This window comes from Parus major, chromosome 2 (genome assembly GCF_001522545.3).
Source record: "Parus major isolate Abel chromosome 2, Parus_major1.1, whole genome shotgun sequence".
Taxonomy (NCBI): domain Eukaryota; kingdom Metazoa; phylum Chordata; class Aves; order Passeriformes; family Paridae; genus Parus; species Parus major.
The window spans coordinates 92,264,981-92,292,581 of NC_031769.1; the positions used below are offsets into that span (position 1 = coordinate 92,264,981).

The 27,601-nt window shown below is 37.1% G+C and overlaps 1 long non-coding RNA gene across 1 annotated transcript; it reads left to right on the plus strand.

The window, feature by feature from the left end:
- Positions 1 to 7,482: 7,482 nt before the first annotated feature.
- LOC107214288 lies at positions 7,483 to 25,412 on the plus strand. Its single transcript, XR_001524916.2, has 3 exons — positions 7,483 to 7,570; positions 11,094 to 11,176; positions 24,923 to 25,412. It is a non-coding gene; the product is annotated as an uncharacterized LOC107214288 (long non-coding RNA).
- Positions 25,413 to 27,601: the final 2,189 nt, after the last annotated feature.

Consider the following 27,601-nt stretch of genomic DNA (forward strand, 5'->3'; position numbering starts at 1 on the left):
AGAGGGAAAGGGAGGTCCTTGCAGGAACTGTAGTGATGACCACTTTTAAAAATGGATTAAATGGATATACAGGGTTGAAAATACAGTGAATTTTATATACAGTGAATATACAGTGTATTTCAGGGTTTTTTGTCAGGCTTCCTTCTAGAAACTTGGAGAAATAAGCCATTATTGGTGCTCTTGAATTGGCAGAATTGTTCCAAAGGAGTATATTTTTAACCAAATACAGTTCACTTGTTTACACATTCACACAAATTCTGTGCTTTTGTCTACATGGAACCATTCTCCGAGCCTGTGCAACACACGATGAAGCATACAATGATATATGGGGTTTTAAAATCCTCATTTACTACACAGGAGCAATCTGTGAGAATCAAATAATCTGAACACCCAGCATGTCAGGAAAAGTCCCCAAACTAATATGATATCAGTGTGTTCTTCACCTGTTAATATCAGATGTATCTTGTTTTTACAACATGATGAAGGAACTCTGTGGCAGATGTGGTTTTCTACAGCTTGCTAACTTTGGAGTCAATTCTGTTTTTCATCTCAGAACTCCCAGGGCCACAGGCCTGCTTTATTTTCTCTTGAAGCCAGAGCTGGCTCAAGTGTTAACTACAGATCAATAGGCTATTTGAACAGTTGTAGGTCTGATAGATAGATAGACAGACAGATAGATAGATAGATAGATAGATAGATAGATAGATAGATAGATAGATAGATGACTTCTGTATTTAACATACAGTCTAACAAAGTATCCTGCATCTTCAAAAAGCATAGAGACAGAAGGCTGTACTTCCTTCTACTGTTTTGTCTATCTCAGTTTGAAACTTGACTCATATTTTTATCTATGTGACATTCTGCAAACATTCTTTAAGTATACATATGCATTATGTGAGTCAAGACAACTACTGTCAATGCTCACAGACAAAGCATTTCTCTCTGGAAATGTATTCCTGCTATATTTTAGTGGTGAACATTTTGCTATCACTTTCAAACACAGATGGAATCTTGAGTGCTTGCTTTCTACCAAGCAGCAAATATAAAGGAAGACTAGATGGTGATGATACAGAATTTACCTGCTATTGGATCCTTTCTCCTTTCTCTGTGTATTTGTCATCATGAAAACATGGCTGAAAAGCAATTCCTAAATCATATCCCTGATAAAATTTTCATTTTTTCTCTTGGTGGGTTCTGCCTACTGCAGATCAAATCAGCAAGAAAAAGGGGTCCTACCACATACTCTTTAACAGAGTACACATAGTGGCTGTTTCTCTGGTAGCATTGGCTGACTTTCCTCTTCAACAGTGGAAGTTTTTGTATAAAAAGAGTATTTTGAAAAAAATCTTTACGCTATGTAACCAATTAACATGCAACTGGTTAATTGCAGCACTGTGAAAGGTGAAATGCAGGGATAATGCTGTTTTCTACAGAGGTTTATGGAAAGAAATTGGCTTTTGTAGAGGTTTGTTCTATAAGGAACAGCAGGATTCTAATTCAAGATTGGAGTAGTCTCATATGGTTTACAGCTTTTAATTTAGTCTTGCTTATAACTCAAAATACCTGCAGCAACCTGCTTTGTCCCCACAGAGCTTTAATCTTTGGTGTTTAAAACCTTTATTCATTGAAGTGAACATTTTGGAAGCAGTCAGAGGGTTTATCAAACTCCCAAGCACATTAGAAGACTACACACTCATTCAAAGTGCCTAAAATAAAAACATTTCCTCTGAGGTCTTGAAGGGAATTGCAGTGAAAGAAATCTTTTTTCTTTAGTTTCAGTGCTATTATAAGGAAATTAATAATATATGATGGGGGACATTTAAAAGAAATGTTAAAAAACCTGGGATAATGGAAGCCATTCTTCATACTGAAATGATTTTTAAAAAAATGTTCCAACAGAAATAATAATTTTCACACAAACTAGCAGTCCATGAATGTCTTTTGTGTACATGTACAAATGTTTACTGTCTTTTCTTTAGGAAGAATAATTTCTCTCTAAGAATAATACTTGATGCTAGCTGTATTCTTACAGTTAAAGCAAGCATCAATTAGTGTTATTATTATAAATTTGAGAACCACCAACATATCAATGTATAATCTGGGATCTTCATTTTTCCTGAGCTATTTACACCAAATTCCTCCTTTTTTTGGGTGAAATCAGAGGGATTGCTCATGCTTGCTTGATAAAAAAAACCAGTTTCCCATGTTTTAGTTTCCCATGCTTTCAAATCAGGGCAATAGTTTTAACATAATATTGTAAGTCTTAATTTAATGTTCTAAACAGTTATTTATGAATGCTCTGATTTTAAGGATTATTTGTTATAAGTTAAAACACTGACTTTTTATGTCATTCATTCTTTTCACTGTGTCAATTTTTTTTTGTAAATGGAAGCAAAGCCAATTTTTGTTATCTTTCTCGCAGAAACAATAACATACTTTCACCCAAGAGTTAATAAAAAAAAAAAAAAAGGAAGAAAGAAGCATTTTACTTTTGATGTAGTCCTTTTATTATAATATCTCATGCCCTATTATGGTACAGGGGAAGTGCCTGGTGCAGCACAGCAGGTACTGAGCGTGGCAGGGCCCTGCGTGACTGCTGACAGCAGCAGGGCTTTTTCCCCTCTTGTTTGTCAGGTACACAGCAAATGCTATCGTTTATGGTGCCAAACTATTTAGTTTACTTTTCTTATGTGTCTTTGGCTACACTGTGTTTCTATTTGTTTAGCATGTTGGCACCATGGTGCGGTGTCAAGTAAAGGTTGCTATTGAAATTTAGCCTGTTTCCAACTGTTTCCAAGCAAAGTCGCCAAGCTTTTTCCACACACTGAGCTTTGTTTGAAAGAAGTCAAGTGAATTCACACGTTCTCTCAGCACAAAGCTCAACATCCATCTTCAGAGTACATCATCACAGAACAGCATGTTCTCTGTTCAGTGTGAACCTACTGCTTGTCCTACAACATAAAACACTGAGAGTTTCTTTGGAGGCGACGCTCTTTCAAAAGTATCCTGAAGATAGCTCAAAATTTGAAATATATTATAAATATGTAATTATATAAATATATAAATAAATAGCTCATAATGAAGATAATACATAATTTTATTCATGTACTTGATGCCTAGCAAAAATCATTTAATCTCTGCTGTGATGAAGACCGTTTTTAAGTTGTTTAAAATAGCCTATACAAGGCTGTTTGCAAATGAGCCTTATCCAGCTCCATGGCTGTCACAGAAGATGGATCAAGCCCTGTATCACATGAGAGGGAAAACATTAAAGAGGTGGGGTTAAACACTCAGCATCTGATAGGACAAATGCGTGCAGGTTTATTTTGCAGAGTAGTCACGAGCATATACCAGAGATAAAGATAAATTGTGATGATTAATTTATCTTCCAATACAAAATAATTTCCCAGTGATTTTCCTAGAATGTTCATGAGTCAGTTCATTTGCAGCACCTGCTTCATAGATCTATTTTACTCCCATATAGGACTTATCTAATGAAAACACATCTCCTCTATCTATATTGAAGGTTCATCCACTGAGTATCCTGGGTACTCTGCAGCCATAGATAACAACCCTGACATGACCCACATTCTGGGGTTTCATATGCAGAACTCTTTCATCAGAGAACGTACAGCCTGCTCTTAATAAAAGGGCAATTTCTTCCTGCCAGCTGCAAAATTATCCTCATTCACAGGGTGATATAAGCAGTCTGTCTTGGTATGTCTCCTTCAATAACTGAGAATAAAAGGATTGGTACAACATGAACTTCCCATTACTGCTCCACTGCTGCCACACTCCCTTCACTGCCTCTAAATAAACCCCATGTGCAGTACAAGTGCACTAATTTTTCTGCCTGAGAAATACGATATCCCATGAATATGAGAAGGATTGATATTGGTGTCAGTCAGTAGAGAGCTTTCTAATATTCTAGGATTTTCTAAGCAACAATCTCCCCCCCTTCTATTCTTTAAAGAGACTGTTTTACAGGAGTGTTATAGAGTCAAAAAGAACAAGCATCAAAGTGTGCTTTTTACATCAAAACTGATGGAATCACAACTATTTTTGATTCATATGCTAACCGTGTGCCAAATTGTCACAACTGTTTATGCGTGAATATGCACAAACATACACTAGCTCTAAAGTCTGATGGGTTTTGCTTTATGGCAGCAATAAAGGCATGCTCAGGCCAGGAAGGAACTGGAGCATGTTCATGAATCATTGATCAGTCTCAGGGCAGATCCAGAACTTCCTTCTGCTAGTATGCCCAGATGGGCTATTACTGTTACAGGGAAGTGATGTAGAGAAAGAGGATGGTGCTGAGCCAGACAAAGAGAACAAGAGCAACTCTTGCCTTTTTTTTCATTCTATCTTAATGGTAACATGTATAGCACAATACAAGTTGTAAGTAGAAGGCAATGTGCCACAATAAATGCAGGATGTCAGATGTTACAGCATGCCCAACATGCACTTTCCATATATATATATATATGTGTGTGTGTGTGTATATATACATATATATATGTATGCATTTTTTTACTGGTGTTTTAATGCATCATAATGTTCTCATGCATTTATCCACCTGTACATTATCTCTGTTCCAGATTTTTTTCTGGCTGTCCTTAAGCTTTCAGAGATAAGCCTGCAGCAATTCAGTCAGTGCGAAAATGTTGCCGAAGAAAATTACAAGGCCTTTTACAAGGTTATGACTCTTTTCTCTGGTTTCCAAAACAGCAAAGTTTAACACTGAAGTTGTTTTGTCTTCTTGTTGTGTTACTGTTAGGAGTAGCACACACTGTTCTTGCTTTGTGCTCTGCTGCTAACAGAAATATCAACTGTGTTAACCTTGCACAGATTTGCAGCTGTGCACAAATCTACTCTTGTGTTTTCTGCTGAGAGCTTCACCACTCAAAATGTGTTAGAGCAGCCACTGAGGATGCTTCATTCTAACTAGCTTCTAGTGAAACATCATTCTCCTGTTGAGGTGGCTAATGGGGGTTTTATAGCCTTATGGGAAGGCTGTTTTAATTCTCTATGTCTACTAGTCACACCTAGTAAGGAAATAAAACAAGAGAGACAACTTAAGGGCTGGTTACTACATCCAGTTCCCTCCTGTAGTGTGCTCAGCAATTGCACACATCCTTTCATTGCCATCGTGCATGATACATGAGTGCAAGGGCAGGAAGCATTCTTTTGGCAGTGATATAATGAAGAACTCAAATATAATGGATATTGTTCAGTTTCAACACTTTAGTGGTGCAGCTTAACCAATGCACCTACAATGAAACTACAAGGGACAGTGAAACATCAGAAACCCAGAGGAAAGGGGATAGAACCAGAAGCACCTGGCGAATGTTACTCTGGTTTTAGTGGTCACTATCCTCAGAGGCATGAATGAGTGATTTAGACAAGTTTATATGGTGTCCTGTCAAAGGGAGACTGCATTTCAGCAGTTTCTCTCTCTGGAAAGGGAAATGACTGCAGCTGTATAGTCACAGTACAGCTGTTATAGATTGCACAATTCCCTCAGCAAAGATAGAAGTCCAACCTATGCAATGGTCTATAAAAACCACAAAGATTCTCCTAGATTTCTGTGAAATTAAGGAACAGCTCTTGGCAGAATCAGCAGTATCATAAATAGGCAGATGGTTCAGTAAGTAGCAGAGAAGGAGTATTGCTGTACTCCTTTCCTAATTTAGTACATTTAGGTACTTGTACATAGACCCTCCTGCATTCCCTGAATTGAAAGAAATATGCTCAGTCTCTTGATTTACACTTCTACTATGTAGAATTATTTCATGCAGCTGCTCTCTAAAGCTCAGCATACCTCCTTTTAAACTGAGCTAAGAATGTCATGTTAATGACATTCAGAAGGGAAGCCACAGAGCACCTCTCCACTAGCATCAGCCCTAACAATGTACAAATCTAAAGGGTTCAAAAATCATTCAGCTAATGCAGTTAGAAAATAAAACAATCAAGGAAGTTTTAAAGATCTTACATGCCTAATAATTTGAAATCATATCCTGTTCATAGACTGATATTAGAGGAAGTTAAATAAAGTTAATTAGCAGGTATTTTGGCATTCTGCTCAGTTTAATTCTATTGCTACATCCTGCAATATCAGAATATCCAGAGGCTAGTAATGAAAAAGATTTGGAAAATTCTGTCTTGACTTAGTGGCTGTCGTGGGCAATTTTTCTTACGCCATTGCTGTACAATGTAATTACAGGTACTTTAACTAAAATTACCTGTACAGGTAATTTTACAAGTTACCTGACAAGATTTTGCTGTCAGAGATGCAAGTGGTCACTCAGCCACACTGCTAAGGAGAGGAAATTGGAGGAACAATTTTTTTTATTATTTGATTACTTAGAGAAAACAACAATAAAGCCACAGCCTTCGAGGGATATTCTGTTACCTGACTCACCTCAGCCTCTTAAACTGAGGAGGAAGAGGTGCTTTCAATAACACAATACCCATCAGGAGATGGCCAGGAGCTGTGCCACCAGGTAGAAATACTGGCTTATGAAGCCAAGGGGGTGACTTCTCAGGAAAAATGAAGAGATTACACTGTGTGCACTATACATATACAGTCCCTGGAGCAGATAGTATGTCCAATAAAAAGAGGTATGACAACTATAAATCCAAATTTTTTGAAAATTAAATCTCTCTTTTGGGTACTCCCTAGAAGCCTGGTGCTAGACTCCTGAATGAGTTCACAGCAGCCTAAGCAAGCAGACTCACATGTTAAAAAGCCTGAAGCACCAGATATGTTTGGTGCACATGGTTCATCCATGTTTCAGCTTTGCAGAGACAACAGAAGCAAATGGTGTAGAGTTGTGCTTTCATCAAGCATCTAAATTTATGCAGTGGGACAACTCTGCCAGAGAGCAGGTCCCCACAGCCACATGGGCTCTCACTAAATCCCTCTCTCTAACTTCCCACTACAGCAGGCCAGAGAGCAGGAATCAGTCATTCTGTGCCAGCTGCAAGCAGCAGTTTCTGGACAAGTCCTTTACTCACATGTTCTGTGTAAAGCCAAGTTACAATTCCTTAAGCTCCCTCTATAACCTGCTTGATAAAGACCTATGTTCTTTACTGGGGATAGGTGGATAGCAACATGATTTTATGTCTCAGCCAAAACAAATCCAACTTGCTTTGGCTGGTAGGACAATCTCTTCCACATAGTCAGCTACTGGAAGGCCAGTAGTCTTCCCCTCACTCAGTGGTTATTCCTTTTCCTAATCCAACTTTCTTCCATCTCTCACTTGCCCAGTCACTCACAGGATGCACAATGAAAGCCAAAATAATCCTGCAGAAGAACAAACTAATGGAAAAATCCCTGACTGGCAATGCAATTTCATTCCCTGATAACATTGCATTCAATTCCAAATCTAGGATCCACTAGAACAAATGATTTTTTGCAGGATGAAGCACCCAGCACAGGAAACATTACACCAGCTCCAGCTGCCAACTCCATCAGCCTGACTTCTTCACTAATACCACATTTCAAGGTCGACCATGCATCCGACAACTTCATGGGCTCCAGTGGAGCTGCATTTCTTGTTCCAAGGTAATACCCCTTCCTCTGTACATTCCATTATTTTGCTGTGTGTTGGAAGAGCCTTCTGCACTGGAGGAAGTGAATTCTGTTCCTGCCAGAGCTTCAGAAATCTCACTAAAAAACTTTCTTTGTCATTCTGTGTTAATAAATGTTGATGTGCAATGGCAACATGGCACGGTGGAGGTGATGTGTGATTCTGGAGATAACTGGTACTATTTGCTTTCATATGCTTGTGTGTATAAATGTATATATATGCATGTATATATATATTTCTACTGTTTATATGTGTTATAGACTTCTTATGCATTTGGGCCTCTGTGTAGGAGCTTTCACTGAGGATTTTTCTGACTATCCCCAAGCTTGTAGAATTCAGGCCTGTGGGACTTAGGACTGATGAGGGAGAAAAATCACAATCTGATCTTTTACAAGGAAACAGCCGTTTTTTCTCCTGTGTTTCAAAGCATAGCAACTAATTTTTTTTTTGATCTGGTTAATATTATCTTATGATAATATTATTATAATATTATGTGATGAGTGACCCATATTGGTCTTAATTTCTATAATGGTGTTCTCACAACCCTCCACTATTTGCACACATATGCATGAATCTAAGCAGAATTTTTATCGATTATAAGATCTGGAAAAAACACTGGCACCACTACCATGGAAAATGAAATCTTCATTGTCAAGGGGTTCAGATTTAAACTTCTCTTTAGCAAGTAGAAGTACTGATAGATCTCACATTCATTTCTGGATTTTAATTCTTGTACTACATGCCTTTTGAGTGACGTACTGTCCTTTTGAGGATAAGCATATCTTGAGGGCTGTGGTATGTTTTTTTAAAGTAAATATTACACAGTACAGTCCCTGGATCTGTATAATATTACCAGAAACATCTGCAGATCTTCAACTCCCTCTAATCTTATTATTTTCCTGACAGCTATAAACTGATGTTTCAAAATGTAACATTTACTATGAGCAAAAATGTTTCTTCTCACCAAATAGAATTCCTCTACCAGAAAAATGGTCCAGTGACAACAGCAGTAGGGTAGGGCTTGTGATGGTGCTGTGTTCAAGAGGAAATAGAGAATATTTATAAATCTTGTTAAAGTTTCAAAGTCTCAGTCCTCTAAGACCTCTAAAACCCTTTCAGATACTAATGGGTTTTTTCCTAAAAGTCATCAGTGGTTTGTGTCACCTGACTGAAACCTCACAGTCTCATTGTTTCCTTTGCAGTTGATTCAGAAGTCAGAATGCAGGGGAAAGGAACAGGGAAAACGAATGCAGGGAAAGAACTCAATAAAGGGAAACCCACTATTGTAACCATTTGAAATCAATTTAATGATTAGGTGTTAGACTGGCAACGTTTGTTCTTGTTAGAATACTTGGACTTGGAATATTCTAACAACTAAAAAGCAGCTGCAGATGCTGTGGGATAGCATGTAATCAGTGTAGGTTTGCATGCTCACACGTGGTCTGGAATGGCTCTTAAAGACTTCAGCCAGTTGTAAGAGCTGGTAATTGTCTAATGAAAAAGAACAACTTGGATAAGTACTACCCACTGGTGAGATTAAATTTGCATACTTATTCACCATAGATAACCTAAAATTCTCATCCTTTCTGTAATGCAGTTATCTAACATGACTTGTGCTGTGTTTATGTTTTCTGACAATCCCTCTTCCTTGCCTAACTTTGATCTGAAGTGACATTTAGTTTCCAACATGATGCAGTGAGATGAGAAACACCTGGCTCATAAAGCTGTTGGCAAACAGAGATTGAAGGAGGTTGCACTGCTTCATGGCCAGCCTGTACTTTGAAATGTTCCTATCCGGTCCCAGAGCAAGAAGTTTTAAAGCATTGCATGCCATGCACAAGGCTGCTGAACAATCAGGTTGTTTCAGTCTAGTGAAAATGTATACTTCACATTTATGGTACTGATGGAAGAATGAAGAGAAGTTTGTATATGGGTCTGTAACTTTCCAGAATATGCTAATTCACTACTCTTAAATAAAATGTACAAATCCAGGTCTTCTTGTTGTGCCAACATCTCTGGTTAATGTTTCAGTCTTATACTGTTCATCCAGATTCCTACTTCTCAGTACACAGGCATCATCTTCTGAGTGATTTAATAACAGCTGGTAAGCTGGACCTTTTGCAACCTACATCACTTTCAGAAATTTGAATAAGAATAGATTTCATTTCTAGCTTGATTTATTCAGTTGGGTTCACCATTACAATATTTGTTAATTCAAGATTGGTTTAATTGAAACTATGGAGAAATATTGTCATTTCATTAAAACTTTATCCATTGTAGTCAAGCTTCTAGAAAGATATATAAAACCTTCCAGAGGTTTTAACTTGTTTTACATGCTAGGACTAATGCTTGAGGCTGAATTGCATGCAGTAGGTAAAAAAAAAAGATGGTTACGCTACTTCTTTTCAGTCTTAGTCTCGAAAATTAGTCTTTCATTCACAGTGAGACAGATGTAGTTAAATGAGAAGCTCTGTCAAAGTTAGGCAAGAAATTAATTGGACTGGAATTTGGAAGTTTGTTGACGAACATTTAAAAATAATGCAGGTTGGGTGTTCAGCAGATCAAAGGAAAACTGAAGTAGGGAAAAACTGCTGAGTTTTAAAAGCCAGTTTCACAGTAAGTACTTCAAGTTCCCTGTAAGCAATTCAAATGTTCTGAAGTTCAGGAGCACAGCTGTAAACACCCTCTGTAATATAAAGAAATGTACTTTCTCTCCCCCTAAAAAGGTTATCATTAAATCCTCTAAACAATCCTTTATGAGCAAAATGAATGCTGACCAAGCCATGGATCAGCAAAATTATAAGGAAAGAATAATTTTCTTCAGCTAAAAGAAAGAGAATTTCAGAGATTTGTGCTTTAAAAGTGAAAGAATTTTTTCTACACTCAGTTGGAAGTTGAACAACACGTATGGAAATCAAAATTTTTTCTTCTTTTCTTTTTTACTAGCTTTTTTGATCTATTTATTGGAAACCATATTCTTTTCTAGTCAGATATAAAAGCTAAAACTTAAAAATATGAGAAGCAGATACAATACACCAGTGAAGCAGTTTCAACATTCTTCAGTTACTGATTTAAATTATATTTATATGCTGTGCTAGTGGCATAAAAAGATTAGTGGAAGAAGATGTTGGTTGATTCAAAATGATAGACTGTACCAGGCCTGGCTGTTTGATTAGATTCAATCTACGAGTCCCAATTTGCATATTCACACCCATTCTTCCAGTGTAGACAGGTCTTTCTCCTAAACTTAGAGGCTGCCAGCTGCAGATGGTAAACATGAAATAGTGCAGTACTTGTTACAAAATGTGAATGTACTACTTTTAGGCAGCATAATTTGAGCTGCTTGTGTTAGACTCCTCTGAATTTTGACACAAGTAAAAATTCATCGGGTGAACAAAAAGGTCTCTCCTCTTGCCTAATGAAGTGTAATTGTGTTTGTTTGATTTTGTATTGTGTTACATTTAAAGACCCAAAAATGTTTCAAATTTTGTGTTGTAGATTGATTGCACCTTGTCAACTGCTCCTTTTGCCACAATATGAGATCCATATAAACACCAATTCCCAGAGTAAGCTGCTATGAGGTAAAATAAATAGTAAATAATAAAATATCTAACTAAATGTCTTGCAGAAGAACTGTTTATTTAAATTCAACTTCTATACAAGAAAGCTGCTTAAATCTTAATGCAGTAAAACCATGTATAAAAACAAATAGTATGTTTGTATCTTGAAACTTACTAAGTTTATGTGAGAAAAATGAGAAGGACAATTCTAAGTCCATCCTCCTTTGTGCTGCAGCAGCACACATACAAGCTAATAATAGAATGGCAGTGGAAGTTTCCAAAATGCAAATAGAGAAGGCCTGCAACTTGTCCTTTTAGGTTTGTTGACAATGTTTACTGTAATTATTTCTCACTTTTAGGAAAGCAAGGCATTCAGGCTAGAAATTTCCATTCCTTGATTTTGTAACAGTTTTTTTTTCAGAGGGCTTGAGTAAGATCATTTTTGCATAGACTGGAAAAATTAAAATGTGGAGCTTTCTTAACAATGTTAACACATAAAGCCAGAAAACAAAAAAGCTCTATGAGGATAATTTCCAATCATATCTGCCCTGAAGTACAGCACAATGAAGGCACTGCACCTTACTCTGTGGGCTGAGTGACAGGAAAAGCAGTAGCGACCTCAGAGTTTTTGCAGGAAGCTAATACCCGTGGCCATGAAAGGCTCTTGTAGCTGTCACTGTCATTCTTGCAATTTTGGAGGAAGATTGTACCAATCTTGACTGCTTTTCTTGTGGGCACACAGTGTGCTAGTTACATAGCATGATAGTTTATGTAATCACACTGTGTTTGTTCACTGAAGTGTAGCTTTGCTAAGTGAGACCGTTAAATGCTATGGGCTACGTTGAATTCAGTCACTCTGTACCACAAGCACAAGCTAAGCCAAAGAGACCTTGGCTTTTTTGCATTCAAAATGTGACATTGCAGCATTAGATACTTTGAAAACAAGCTGTAGACTATTCAGGCTTGGTACATAAATGAATAGAAACATGTCTCTTTAGTTTCTGACTGTATTCTCCTCTTCAAGTATCAAGTGAGCTGTGAAACATCCTAGTGCTGTGCTCACAAGCAGCATAAAGGATCATGAGAAAATAAAGAGTTCTGTCTTTAGAACACTGTTTCTGTAGTTTAGTGTAAATGTGATAAATAAGGCAGAATAATGCATTACCTGAACATTGTGGGGAAAACCATCACCAAAATACTGAATTGCTGTATATCTGCAGAGCACTGCCCAGCTGTGTGTTGAATGAGGCAGGGGCACCACTGGAAAATGTCACTCAATTATGTGGTTGGACAGTGATGGCCCCTATGTTTGCATTTCTTAACTTCAGAAATCTTGACTTAATGTGTTTTCTGTCTGTGGTGGGCTTGTTTTGTAAGTATGATGTATTCAAGGAGCATTGATGTTTTTGTAATGTGGTAAACAACTATCAAGAGAGTTTGTATTTCCTTGACTAGTGGTCATAAAACAATGACAGAAAAGATGGAGAAAGCCTCATAAATTCTACAGCAAAAATGTAATAACTTTTCAGCCTTATATAATTATTCCAATTTTAAAAATGTTTTCCTTGTTTCTGTCAGCATTTCTTCAGACTCTGCTTTCTATCCTGTCACCTGCATTTCAGCACAGAAACCACTGAAAATATGGATGAGAGCAACTATTTCAAAATCCCTTCTATATTTACATATTGTAATAAAAATACAATGCCTTCAGCATTCAGCAAGTGACTCGCAACATCAAAACTCTAGTTTTCACTACATAAAATGAGCTCAAAAGTGAGCCAAAACTTCACAAATAACAAAAGTAAAATAATGAAAGTTAAAAGTCTGTTAAAAAAATTGTACTGTACCAGCATTTAATAGCATTTTGATGTTTTTCATTCTAAAAATGCCTTTTTTTTCCCTTCAAATTCTGTGCTAAAATATTGCATAAATTCCTGGCCAGATAATTGCATGTCTGAAATAAAATAGCTATGAATCAAATGCAATATGAAGTGTTAGGTTATAGGTTATTACCTTTAGACATGAAAAAATATATATACAAAAAAATGTTATCTGTAGTGACTGGATCCTGAATTTTTATTTTCTCTTCCAATTCAGAAATGGCTGTGAGTATTGCTCTCAGGGTTGAACTGTTAGCTGAATTCTGTATGTAAATCAAATCTATGTAAAACAATTCTGTAAAATTACTAAGATGCTGAAAAAATTCAGTAATTTCTCCCTAATTTATACTTGGTTTCAAGCCATTTCACAATTTAAATTTTAACACTATACTTTACAATTCAAATGCAATAGCAATAACATTTCTGAGCCTCACATAGATCAAAACTAAAAATCTTTGACAGCCAACCTGACAACATCATAAATGTAAGCCATCTAATTGTAGGCAATATAAATTAATACTGTAAGTTAAGTAGACAAATTCAATGCAAAGATAAAGGACAAAGTGTAGAGTTGCATAAATATTCGATTAGTTGAAATTGTTCAAAGCTAATAAATGATTGCCTAGCTTTGGACAAACATATACAATAGCTGCAAAAAAATCATCATCTAACATGTATTTAAACTATTCTGCAGGTCTAATGTAATTAAATGCATGAGCATCAATGCAAGATGGAGAATTAAGGAGGCAGAGAGCTTAATAATACCTGCATAGTATTAGTATATATATGATTAAACCTGAGAGTTTAATAATACCTGCCAGTTTATTTTATTCAGGAAGGACAGTACCAACACCAGCATTATGTTCAGGTGCACTTTTCAGGAGAGCAAGAGCATAGTAGCATTTAAATCTTTTGCAGAACTGGTGTCTCGTTTGTGATCATGTGCCACCAAATACCACAGAACTGCTTAAACCAGTGGAAAAAGGGTTCAGCGGGTGTCAGATGGAAAACCACGTCCAGGAAAGGCACTAGGTGGCACAGAGGTGTTTATTTAGGGCAGTGCAGAGAGTGGTAGGAGATCTCAGAGGCTTAATAAAGCAGCAGGACTTAGCAGCAATGTAAACTAATGCTTTTTATGCAATTTGCCACTGCAGACATTTAAAATTGTTATTCTGCTGTAGCAGAAGAATATTGACCATCACTTTTTATCTTGAAAGGGTTAGGATTATATGAAATAAATTTACTGCCTTGACAGACCACAGGGACTCGTGAATTTCCACTTGTGTTTCTCTTTCTTTCTGCTCAGAATTTCCTTTCCAACTTTTTACAGGAATTACATGAACCTTTTGGAGTTACATCTGCTAATGGAGCACAGATGCCTAGGAGAAAACCTACAGTCTCCCTAAGGTGTAACTCTGACACAAAACAGTTGCTAAAGATTATTGTAGCAAAATGTTATTGTCTTCATAATTCATTCCTAAATCAGCTGTTGGGGGAAAGGCCAGCATGTCTCCAGGCTCTTCTCTCCAGAAGTTCCACCTTTTTGCTATGGCTTTCTTAGTTTCCTGCTCTGGGAAAAGGACTGACATTAAGGATAATGAATGTACTGACTCACACTTCTGTTAACTATTAAGTCATATTAAAGATTCTCCCTTTGTGTGGGCAGAGGAAGCTGGGCCTCATTAAGAGTTCAGAAGGAAAGATTAACATACTAATTAATGCACTAGAAAATGACAGCCAAGATCTCTGGATCTGATTTCAGGTTGTGTTCTAGCTGCAATAATTCAAGACACTTCTAGATTTTGTCAGAATTTTTTCCATTAGAAGATTTTTCATACTCACAAATTTAGGATTTCAACACTAATAGTGTTAGATATCAACACTGATAGTTTCTATTCCTTCTGAGAGACACAGCTTGTATCTCATCATCACTACATATCGTTGTCATGGCTTTAGTTAACTCAGTGCAAAATTGAAGATGAAACCCAGACAGAATCACCCCCTGTATTGTAGTTCTGTAGACAAACTAGTGAAAATTAGGTTTATTCATTTTATAGTTACTAGCTTGGTTTGGGAAAAAGTCATCAAATTTTATGGTGCTCCTTCTCTCAGTAAGTAAATATAAAAGGCAATTTTATATCTCTGTTGCTAGACTAAAGCGCTTCTTTTATTGCTTATTTTCAAAACTTCAAAATCTTGTATGAACAAAGATACTGCTTTCTGAACTGTGAAATTTCCTCAGAGATGATAAATATTGGGTGTATGGAGGATTGGATTTGTGTTTTGCTCTTAGCAAAGGGTTGTTTACACAGGCAGCAAGGAAACAAAAAGTCATATGGCCATTAAGAACTACTATGTCAGGTAGCTGTCAGTGTCCCAAGAAGACATCCATCAAAATGAGCTACCCCTCCTATTTGTAAAGATTTGTATTGTATTTCAAAAATATTTACATCTCTCACTAGAATATTTGGAGATGGGTAATAGAAAATAGAACAAAATAGAAGTGACGGTAATTGTTTCATTTCAGCATATTCTGAAATTCTAAGCATATTTACTAGTATTTATTGTACATTATATCACTTTGAGGGTGTCAAATTAAAGCTGTGAGCTAAAAGAGCTAACAAAGGAATTAGAAGCTGACTAGAGACTCCATTTTATTCAGACATTTGTTCATTCAGCTTTTGTTAAGTGCCACTGACTGCTCACTCTTCCCCAAGCTTTCTATTTCCATTTTTCTGCAGTTGTTAAATACTATTTAAATGCATAGGGTTTACCTTTTTGGCTTGATAATGAATGGAGTCCACAGAAAATAAGTGCAGTTGCCTTTCACTTGGTTTTGTTCCTTTGCTTTTATCATCCATTTCTTGCCTTTCTATGATATCTTTAGATCTTAACTTCTTCCAGGTGAAAGCATTATATTTTTCCATCCATTCACTTGGTTCATTTTCCCTAGGTACACTTTAGAATCATAGGATTAAGGTTGGAGAAGACCTCCAGGATCAAGTCTAACCTTTGACAGAACACCACCATTCCATATTGCAAAGTGCCACGATTTTAATGTATCTTAAAATTTAAATGTATTTTAATTGCTAATAATCACTTTTTCACCTGTAGACTTAACTTGTTTGCAAAATTCTCAGCTGAACATTTTTTAAGACTTTTTCCCCATACATTTTTTTTCACCTTAGAGAATAACTGCTCAAATTGCTGCTTATGCTTTGAGACCATTGACAGTCTGCTATGCCTGTTTCTAAAATTCAATCTCTTGTTTAATGATTCTCATTGGAAAAGAAATAATTGCTTAGACCCAGTAATTTTAAATGTACTTTGGCAAGAGTTGCTTATGACACAGTTATTCCTATTCTGTTCTCATACTGTTCATCTTTGAGTGACTGCAAATCCCAGCAAGACACATGTAATTAATGAGTACGCTTGGTTAACGAATAAACATTAGAGAAAGAATGAAACATCCTCCGGCGAGTGTCACTCCTGTATCCAAGGAAAGGATAGCTGACAGGCCTGGATAGTGCTCCCTTTAACACTTAAATTCTTTGCATTTGGAAGGGATTTTGCTTTTCTTTGGGGCAAGAGGGGCAGAATGTTTCATGCTCTGGTGTAGTTATTTACAGGGTCCTTCCTTCACCTACTGTCCATTACAGTCAGTATTTTCTCCCCACCCTTCCCATTCAGCATTTCAGAGTATCACAAGCAAGTAAGGTCCTTGGTGTAGAAAATGGACACAAATAAACTAACAGGCCAAATTGCTGTGGATATATTTCAGATGGGACACATTTGGCTTCACAATGACCCATCTTCTGTGTCTAAGCTGGACCAAGAGCCTCAGAAAATGCACACCCATCCCTCTGCCCAGCAAGAGCAGCTTGACTTCTCATTCTCTTTTTCCTGGGCCAGACAGGAATAGCCAGGATGCCAGCGTGTCATGGCAATGTCCCATGACTTTGGTGTTAAAAACAAATATATTGCTCCAGCTTGTTCTGCACCAGGAGGAAAATGCTGTGGGTCTACATAAGACCAAGAAATTGCATTGCTGGAGATGTTCAATTAAAGGAAACCCTAGTGACGAGATGGGAGAGTGTGCTGCCATCTGCCAGTTGCAGAGCACAGAAAGGTGGGACCTGTGGTGGAATTGTATTCTCTCTTTCAACATTGCAGAAGGATCTGTTTCTGGCAGAAGCCTCCATTAAAGTGAAAGGAATGTTTTAAAACATAGGTGAATTTCCACAGGAAGAAGAAATTTGGCCAACGTGTAACTTTTCTTCATCCCCGCTTGCTCGTGCAGCAGTCCCACTGTATTACAGGCAACAGCACTGAAGTGCAGATAATTCAGACAAGGCAAGCATTCCTCACTCTGCCTGTTCTGTGCTCATTACATGCATACCTTACATGGAACTTAGGTTGATTAGTGAGGTAGCTTTTTGTAATTCCAGCACACCACTGTTTGCTAAGATGCGCTCCTGTGCTTCACCCAAGAGTGGCGAAAGCTGAACTTGTTACCACGCATCTAAGAGGAATTCCAAAGTTGCCAAGTGACTCTCACATGCCTCAAAACAACATATTGGAAAAGCTTCCTGAAGTGAAAATCTCAGAGTCCCAATTTGTTCCCAGATCTTGTCAGGAGATTTGTTTTGCTAGATTGCTTTGGCTAGATTTCTTTGGCTAGAGGTTTTGTAACCTGACACAGTTGGATGCCACCAGATGCAGCAATAGTCATACGTTAACTTTAGAAAGAAAAATGTGGATTATGCATATCCACCTAGCAGAAAAAAAAAAACCAATTTGTTTTCCTGTTGATCTGCTTTGAAGACTAAAACCAGGTATTGTATGCCAGAAGTAAAGGGTATACAATTTCTGTGGGGTAATTTTTTTAAAAATGAAAACCTGTGACAGAAGATCTCATCTTTAATTTATTTCTTTACCTTTCCTCCCACTTTTCTAACAAAAATACTGGAATTTAAAAAAGAAATTGCACCACATTTCTCAATTAACACTCTCCACTACAGACTAGAGTTTCTCACAAAATAAGTAGGCAGGAGTGCCCTACACTGTATCTTCCAGTTCATAAAGTGTAAAGAATAGAGTGAGTTATTCCCTGTTGATGGCAGGCCCAAGCCTATTACTCCTCCATCTTTATAGATGTACAAGCCACATACCAAGACAAATATGCTTCTTGGTGAAATGCATCTTGGCCCTGTCCCTATTGCATGGCACTCAAAATCAAGTGTGGAAACAAATTTTTTGAAACCTTGTTGAATTAATGATCTGCTTTGTTCATATGCTAGAACACTGTGTAGGCATTTCGGCCTTAGAATCTGGTTTCAGGTGATGTACCTTTAGAAGGTACAAGATAGATCTAGGAATTGTCTTGGTTAATTTTTCTATATTTATCAAGAGTGTTTAACATTCCCTACCCACACTGAGCTGTTCAAGTTTCTTGGTACATTTTATATAGAGTCTGCCACAGTGCCTTACTCATGGCTGGAGGCATCAACTAACACTTAGGGATTATGTAACACATGATGCTTTCTCATCCCCACAGACTATGTCCCTCAGGGACAATCTCCTTATAGTGAGAGGGTCATCTGATCCACAGATGATTTTGTTTGTAAGCTCATTTCTGTACAGAATATTACAGATTTCAAGATCTGGGGACTGATATCACTAGGATGAAGGGAACTAGTGAGGAATGAAGAAGCAGTTTAATAAAACAAATAAAACAGATGAACGTGGGTTGTTTCATGATTTTAGTTTTCCCCCAGATAAGGTTTGTGTGGGACTTCGGTTTGTGAAATTTGGGTGAGATTAACTGCAGTTTTCAGATTTTTGGCCAACTTTTTCAAAACTTGATAGACAGTTAGGTCTGATTTTTCCTTTCAGGAAGAGCTACATTTTCTGCAGCCACTGTCACAAGTAAACTGAGTACTTAAAGCAATTTCATCTATCTTTCCATCCACTTATTCCTTAATTTGTCTAGTTTGTCTTCTGCACAATGGCCCTTAGTGTGTTTTTCAACTCTGCTGTTATAATTGGCAAATACAATCTTGGCAGCATCTTGCAAGAAATGCTGTAATAATAATTTAAATTTAATAAACAATATATTTGTTTGTTTTTATAAATTATTGCAGAACACAGAAATGTTAAACAAAAACCCTTTTCTTTGCATTTCTGAGCATCAGAGATCTACACTAAGGCCTTCACTTTCAGAAAGGTACAGAAAGAAAGGCAGAATAAGAGGATGGAAACAATTCCAGATTATGGACTCTCGTATTACAGATAAATAGGAAGTCTAAACGTCAGCTAAATACATTGATTTTGCCATTTTGGTTCTGAATGAAACATCTTCTCTCTTCCTTTTACATATCTCCTGCTTTTGAAATTCATGTCATTCCACTGTTCAAAAAGGAGAAAACCCCTTGGGACTTTAAGGGCAATGCATTGCAAGGCTTTTGGAAAGAGCTTGCTGCATTGGAAGATCATATTGTAGTTTTACTGGTTCATTAAATATTTATGCCTCATCTCCTATATAGTTTTTGCTCCAAAGTTGCAGAGCAGCTTGTAGAGCATGTGGCTTTGTTCTGTTTCCTAAAAGATTCTTTCAGCCTTTAATGCAGTGGAAACCAATAATGACGCTGACATTTTCCCTGCAAGCCTCACATTTAACCATGACTTTCTCCTGATGTCTGTGGTGCAACTCTCCATCTGACTGGTGCTACTGAAATGTCATCTGTTCTGTCACCCTCTGGGTATAGGAATAGGTAGGCAGGGATTTGTTGAGGTAACCCAGTACAATTTTTTTAGGTTACCAATGGCGTGCAGTTACAGTTAAATTAAATCCCATCCAACCTCAGTTACAGTAGAATGCAAATATGAGCATCCATGTCCCGGGGCAGCACAGCTCCAAATCATTACCAAAAAAAGAGATACATGCAGAAGTGAAAGAAAACCTTTCTAGTGTATCTTAGGCAAGTTTATGTAAGACAAATCTTCCATCCTTATAATTGCAAACACTATTTCTGTTTTACATTTGTGGCTTGGGTCTTTCCCTCCTGTCTCACTCGTATTGCACCTGTTCAGTAACCTCCACCTAAAGTCTTTCCCATCACTAAGCTGTTTTTAGATTCCTATGGGGAAGCACCTTCTCAGTGCATCTTCAGTTATGTTTAGATCTCTGCTTGTCCCCTTCTTATCCTTTGTTGGAATAGTAGCTCTCCTTCCCTTCAGTCCTTCAAGGACATCCACATGAACCTATTCTCGTGCTCCAAAACTCATGTTAATCCATGCATATACAGCAGATAATCAGCCCATTCTTCTTAATGGAAACCAGGATTGTTTCCCCTCGTTCAATATGTATATATTGTTTGCAGCAGTGCTTTGGCCAAGGCCTATATATAACTAGCTAGTAGAGAAAACCTTCCTTTGGTGAGTAAAAGTCTTTTGTTCCCCTCTTTAATGACTGCTTCCCAGGTTTCAGTGTGGGATGTAGCTTTCATTGAACATTTATTCTATACCAATCTGTACATTGAAACCATAATTGAGATAATTACACTTAGGTGCTTGTCTGCCTCTCATTATTGGCTGAGTACTGCCTGGGCTGAAAATAAATTTTGCTGACTGATCCCCAACCTCCTACTCCAAAGCATTCAATTTAACATGTTTTTATCTTGGGACAATAAAGCTGTAAATGTTAGTTTTTTGTTTTTTTTTTTAACAATTGAAAAAGCATTTTTCTACCTAGTTGGTAACATCTCAAAACTGAAGCTAGAACTAGTCACTGTGTGATCACTGAGTATATGTGCTTATTGACCTTCAAAACACCACTGATATTCAACTTAAAACACATGACTGAATCCCACTGGAGATGCTGTAAGCATGTGCCCGAGTGTCTTTTATGAGTAAAGATGGGCAGAAATCTTGTAGATCTACATTCCAGACCTTGTGCCTTTTTTCTATCCTCCAAAAATTAAAATCCTTATGGCTGCTTCATTCCTGAAAGAGCTAGAGAGCTCCAGAAGATTCTGTCTTGTAGATAGTATTCGTTTGTCTGGGAATGTTAAGTCCTCTGCCTGAAGCATAATTCCTAGAAGAATTAAGCTCCTGACAGTGGCTGAATGAAAATTTTGATTTTATCCTGTCACTGCTGAGAAACTCGCTGTACATGCATGATCCTTTGCAGTAATGAAGAGAGAGGTGTGGTCAGTGGCTGGGCTTGTTAATTGAACTCTGTGCCAGGGCTATGACAAGGCTTGAAGAGCCCTCTTCACTTTTTTAGGATCCTGAAAGGTCTCCATCTAATAAAAGTGCTACTTCAAAAGTGAGTAGTTTCACTTCGGGCTTCTTGGCTCCTTGGGATACTTTTCCCAAACACTTGATGAGAAGCTTCAACCAATAATTTCTTTGTCTTCACGGTAGAGAAATATGGAAAAATTAATGTGTCGGGGGTTTTTAACTTATTTGAATGCATTTAGAGAGCACTGGCAATATTTACACAATTCTACGTTATCTTTTCATCTTATTCTGCACAGAGATCAAATTTAGCAATTTCATTAATCTGGAGGGGAGAAAACAGTTTCACAACAGATAAAACTGATCTTCTGCATCAATATAGCTAATGGGCTCATCAGGTGCTAATAGTTATGCATTAACTTTGTATGAGGTGTCATGATTATTACATTTTCCTTTCCCAAATCACTTGCATTTATTTCATTATTACAGCCTTTTTCCCTTTGATTAACAGTAGGAAAAATTAAGGAAAATAGCTGGGGTTTTTTCTCAATGAAACTAATTTTTCAAGAGCAAAAAGCAAATTACATATTTTCTTAAATAAAAAAAAAAAAAAGGCCAGAATAAAAAGATCATCTCTAAATCCTTTCCAACCCAAACAATTCCATGATTCTGTGATCCTATGATAAATCAAAGCCTGTTTGCCCCAGAGAAATGTAACATCCACTATTTTTACCTCTTTTCACAGTGTTCACAGTGTTTCAGTCTGAAGCCTTTTATGACAAGTGAAAAGTTAATTATCAATGTAAGCAGAAGCTAGACACTGAACTGGGTCACAACAGCTGGGAACTTAACTCCCAGCCTTCAAATGGAACCGCTGTGACAGTTTCTTTGGAAAAAAGACAGGTGGCAGCACATCTATATTAGATATTTTCTGAAGACAATGACACTTTTACAGACCTTATAGCACAGCACTTCCCTTGAGCAGTACACCACCATGTGTTAAAGGCTCCTGGTAAAACAGGTCACTGTTCAAAAGGCAAATTCACCCACTCTGACACTTCATACAGTAAAAATCTTTGCAACTAATGTCATTGTTCTTTAAAAGTAGTCCTTGTAAAAAAAAAGTATGTACTTCATCCCACATTAGGAATTTGCAAGATCTAACCCTAAAGTGAGAATTTTTTTTTTCCCAATACAGCTATGTAATGATGGTGCACTGTATCACTATTCTCAAAATTACTGGATAAAGCAGAATTATTTATTTACTTTGTGATGTAATATTCAAGACATGGATGCAGAGACAAAGAAATTGACAACACAAAAATAATTTCCTTTTAAATACATTGCTGTGCTGGTTTTGCATTAATTGACATTTGGTGAGGAGGGAAATTTCAGGAGGTTTGCTCAAATTGGCAAACCTAAACCACTACAATTCCTTTGCAAGGGAAATAACAGAGAATGTGACATTAATAAATAACAACATATTATTGAAGAAACAGACTTGATTTATATGCAGTGCTGAGTGACAGACCTGTGGAGCATCCATAAATGCAAGTTTATGCTTGAGATATTTTATTTTATTTTAACCTAAATATTCCACTTAAACTGCAGCCTTATGACAGAAGTCATAATTAAAATACTCTCTTCTCTACTTAATAAAATTAATTCTGGGGGGTGGTGGTGTTATCTTCTATCACCCTGAATTAAATCTCTGACAGCAAGCTAGATTCCACATATCACAGGAAATTCAATTCCTCTCCCTGAAGAGCTTAGAGTCTGATTAAGCTGACATTAAAGTCGATGTAGATCTGCCCGTTAGGTTAAGGGAAAGGGACTGATTGCATCGGCCCAGATTTGGAGTTAAGGATTGCAGACACATTCTGCTTTGAATAGGCAGCTTCAGTGATTGTAAGTGCAAGATGACATTCAGCAAGCTGTTCTTTGCAAGTGGAACACCCATTGAAAGCACTTTTTCCTCCCCACTCAAAAGATGCTTTCCACTGAATAAATGGGATGATTTTCAGTGCCACTCCCAGCATTCAGCACAAGCAGAGCAAAACACAAGATTTCGTGAGGCAGGAGAGACTGCTCAGCTTGTTCAGCCTTCAGGATCAGCAAGAGGCCTGATGCTGAAAGGGAACCTTTAACTTTTGGAGTTTAGTTTCAACAAAGCAATGCTAATTTTAGAAGTGCAACACTTCTTACACATATTGACGGGTTTTGAAGACATGCATGAGACTTGAAAACAGTGATTTAAGTAATTTCTTTCCCATTTGATGGGAAAAGCAGGAGCTAATTAATAGTCATGAACTAAACACGTTTGGTCATTGTAAAGACACATATTGTCCCCCGTCTGACTGCAAATCAGATTGTACTGGGGCCCTTAGTTTGTGCCAAACCAGCAGGAGGTAGGAATTGTCATAAAAAATAGGTAGTACAGACTCTGCAAAGATTGTCATGAACTGCAGCTACACAGCATGAGAATCTGATGTAGCTAAATGGAAAAAAAAAAAACAACCAACCTGACCCCACAGTATAATAAAAGTGTTTTAGCTGCAATAATGTTTATTAATGTCACGGTGAACCTGAGGCCTTTTCACGCCAAGCAGCAGAAGATGGTGATTGTTACAAGGACCCTGAATAATGGGCAAGGCAGCAGATGGACACAGGCAGATGGGAAGCAGCATAACAAGGCAAATATGGTCAGTCAGCCTGCCTGGCACTTGTCACTGTCCACTGAAAGCTTAACTGCTGTTGTGCTGAGGTTTTCATTTGGGCAGAGGGTGGGTACATTTTGTTTGTTGTGGGTTTTTTAACATGTGCATTATTACAATTGAAGGTATTAAAGCAAGTGGAGGGAGGATAAAGACAGAGCTCTGCAGATGCTTACGGGGAAAATCGAGGGCGCAGATAATCTCACAGTGTTCTACCTTCCCCTGTAAAGATCTGTGCCAGTTTTAGTGGGTTTTATGTACTCAGTAACAAAATAATTGTCTTCAGACCTTTTCGCTTCATACGTTCAATCTACCTTCATTTTGGTGAAGTTCAACTGTCTGAGAGTTTTATTGCATGGGATTTTGGTAATGGGGATGAACGGTACATTATTTGTAAAACTAAATGTTGTTATGTGAAGTGCTATTCAATTTAAGAACTTTAGTATTAAATATATACCTGATTTAACAATGATTGATGGGCTATTACTGTCACAAAAATCACATTTTCCCTTGGAAGTCTTTCTCCAGCAGGACTCTTTAATATTCTTCCCTCTGTCACGTCCTTTTTGAATACATTGTTTTCTCGTGCTGTGAGATGCTGACACTTGGTGGAAAAATTATACACCAGCTACATTATTAATAAAAAAACCACAACTGACTTCTGCTATTATGGACACACACACACAGCAGCACATCCTCCAGCACAGGCTAATTTACAGAAATGCTTTCACAAAACTTATCTTTGAACAAAATTAATGTGAATTTCCAAGTATAGTGAATAAAATATTTTTTCTTACCATCTTAAAATTGCTGTTTAAATATTATTTTAGGAGTTTATTGTTAAATTTATGGATTTGAATATTGTTTAAAGTGAATCTAGAAAAACACTCTCTGTTTTATTAACTTCTAAGGACTTTTTGAATTTTTTTCAGGTTTTCAATGGGCTTGATGGAAAACTGTGGAAGAGAAACCTAGCCAGGGCCTACAATTACTCTTGTAACAAACACCAAGTTTAATGAAAGAGATGCAATGGCTTATGAAACAAGAAAGAAAGCTTGCACGAGGTTGAAAACAACATATCTACAGTTTGCATAATAAATATGCCTAAAACAGTGCTATTTTCAGAGAAAGACTTCCTTGGGTTAAAGCTGAACCACAGATAAGCCCAGTCTACAAAAAAACTCCTCACACTGGCATATTTTACTGGGATAGTTTCAGCCACTGGCAGCAGTTCAGCTCTGATAAGTTTTTTCAGTAGTTTACACCTTTCACTATATAATTACAATTTATAACCATAAATGTTTGCCTTCACAGGTTTATTCATTTCTAAAGACTTTTACAGGTTCACAGGATTTAATGTTCTGAGCTGAAACTTTATGATTTGACTATTTTAATGAAATTATTAAAATATTCTCAAATTTATGAGTACACTCACTTTAATTCCAAACTCATTTACTCATTGAATTTGGATGTTTCCCAATGAAGGTGCTGACAGTAAGTTTAAAAAGCATTCACAAAAACATCTGTTGGGCTTTGTTTCTTCTTGGAAATTCAACTTCATACAGATAATTAACCAGCTTTTTTTCCCCCCTGCTTTCAATTTTAAGTATTTTTTTCCCTTGAAATGTCATGTTTCCAGTTTACATCATTTCTCTTGGTGATGCATCAGATTCCAAACTTTCCACAGCTGTGTAAACTGTACAACAATGGAATATAATTCACACTTTCTTTAGTTTAGAAAAAGGGACATTCTTCTTAAGCATTGAACACTGGATGTGTCATCCCACTAACCAAAAATTGTACAAAGTCAGTTATTTATGCAATATTAAAGAAGATATTTTTTTCCCTTTAACCTTGCTGTTACCTCTCTGCTTAGTGGCATCATTAACATGCCCAAACAAACATTCTTGTTTCAGCTGGAGGAGAAGTAGCATAGCTGAACACAGTATTTTGATTACCAGTTTTACTAATACTAATTAATTAAAATTTAGTTCTACTCAGAAAAATAAAAAAAGACGGAGAGAAGACACTGAATCTGACAAATAGCTCTTTCAGCTACCATCCCTGAGTCCCTACAATTGGACTTGCAGAAGAAATTGAACACAAAAGTTTCTTCCCAATATTTAATCTTATGGAAAGCTTTGCCAACTATTTGGGGCACTTGATGTTGCCTCCACAAAACTGCCACAGCTGCAAGTAATGTCAGTTGTGGTCTGGCACCACGGTGGCATTCCTTAACCCAGTGAGTGCCATCATGCCCATTGCTTAGTCCTCATCAGGATATTTGAGCTACCAAGATGTGTGATTTTGGTGGCATGCATGCCATCAGCAGGGCAGATGACAGATCTTGAGAGCTACAGAGGCACGGAGGAGCAGCCCCAGGAGAGAGCACTGGCTGTACCTCACACTGCTGCAGACAGAACTTGCCCGAGGCCATTGGAGCTGGAGCTCTTTCTGGTTTTTCACCTCATGCCTTTATTTGGTGTTCACCATCTCCAAACATTTTTGCTACAAATGAATCCACCTTCTTGCTGCTCTTATCTGACCAGCTTATAACAATCTTTTATACACTGGAAGATTTACAGGTTGAGCCCTGGTCTAATAAGGTTAGTGTTATACTTGTAACCATTTCCTAGAGTGTTGCTGCCTACTTTCATTAGTATTAATGGGTTTTCTTTTTGCCCTTTCATAAAGGCACTACCTAGGAAAGATTTAAAGTTTCATTTCTTCAAGATTTTAATTTTCATCTTGTCCTATCAAATTACTTACATTCTTTCTCATCTGGCTCCTTCCACCCACTTTATGGCCATTGTTTTTCTCTAGCTCATGTCAAAGAAGAAGGAATCTGGAAAACTGGTGTGTCCCTGTCAAAAAGCATTAAAGACACAGATTTTCCTTTCCTGTACCTCCTCTTACTGCTACCTTCTTTCATACTGCCTAGCTTTTCTTTTTAATTTCCCATTTATTAAATTGCTTTCTCTGTTAATGAAACTGAAGTTCTATACTAGTAACTAGAGCTTATCAGAAGTAGAAAAACCAGGAATGTGGTAGACTGTTGCTATCACTGAGTTGCCTGTTCTTTTACCTTCAAGAGAAAGCTTTAAGATTTTAAACAACTAAACACAAAAAAGTGGCATCATTTTCATTATGACAGAGATCAGAGAACCCTTTAAAATCTATACAGTAGTGTATTTTGGGAAATGGATATATTTACCCATTTCATAACTGCATATAGTTTTTTTACAAGACATTTATATCAAATACATTATTAAATACCTAATAATTACCAACAAAACAGACCACAGATCCACCTGGAATTACTGATAGGTGGTTACCACCATCCATTGGAAGACTCAACTTTGGACACTTAAAATTTTGTCATATTTCAATTATTTAGGAAAACAGTTTATTTGGGCCATGCCCCTCCCTAAAATCTCAAAAACATTACTTAATCTATTTCATATACTAGGACTATACAGAAACTTGCATTTTTCATGTAAAAACAAGAAAGCAAACCTAGATTATGCCATGTATGTCTAAAAAATCCACATAGCTTGTTAATATTTAGAGTTTAGATCTACCACGCAGGTTAAAATAAATATTAAGTAGCA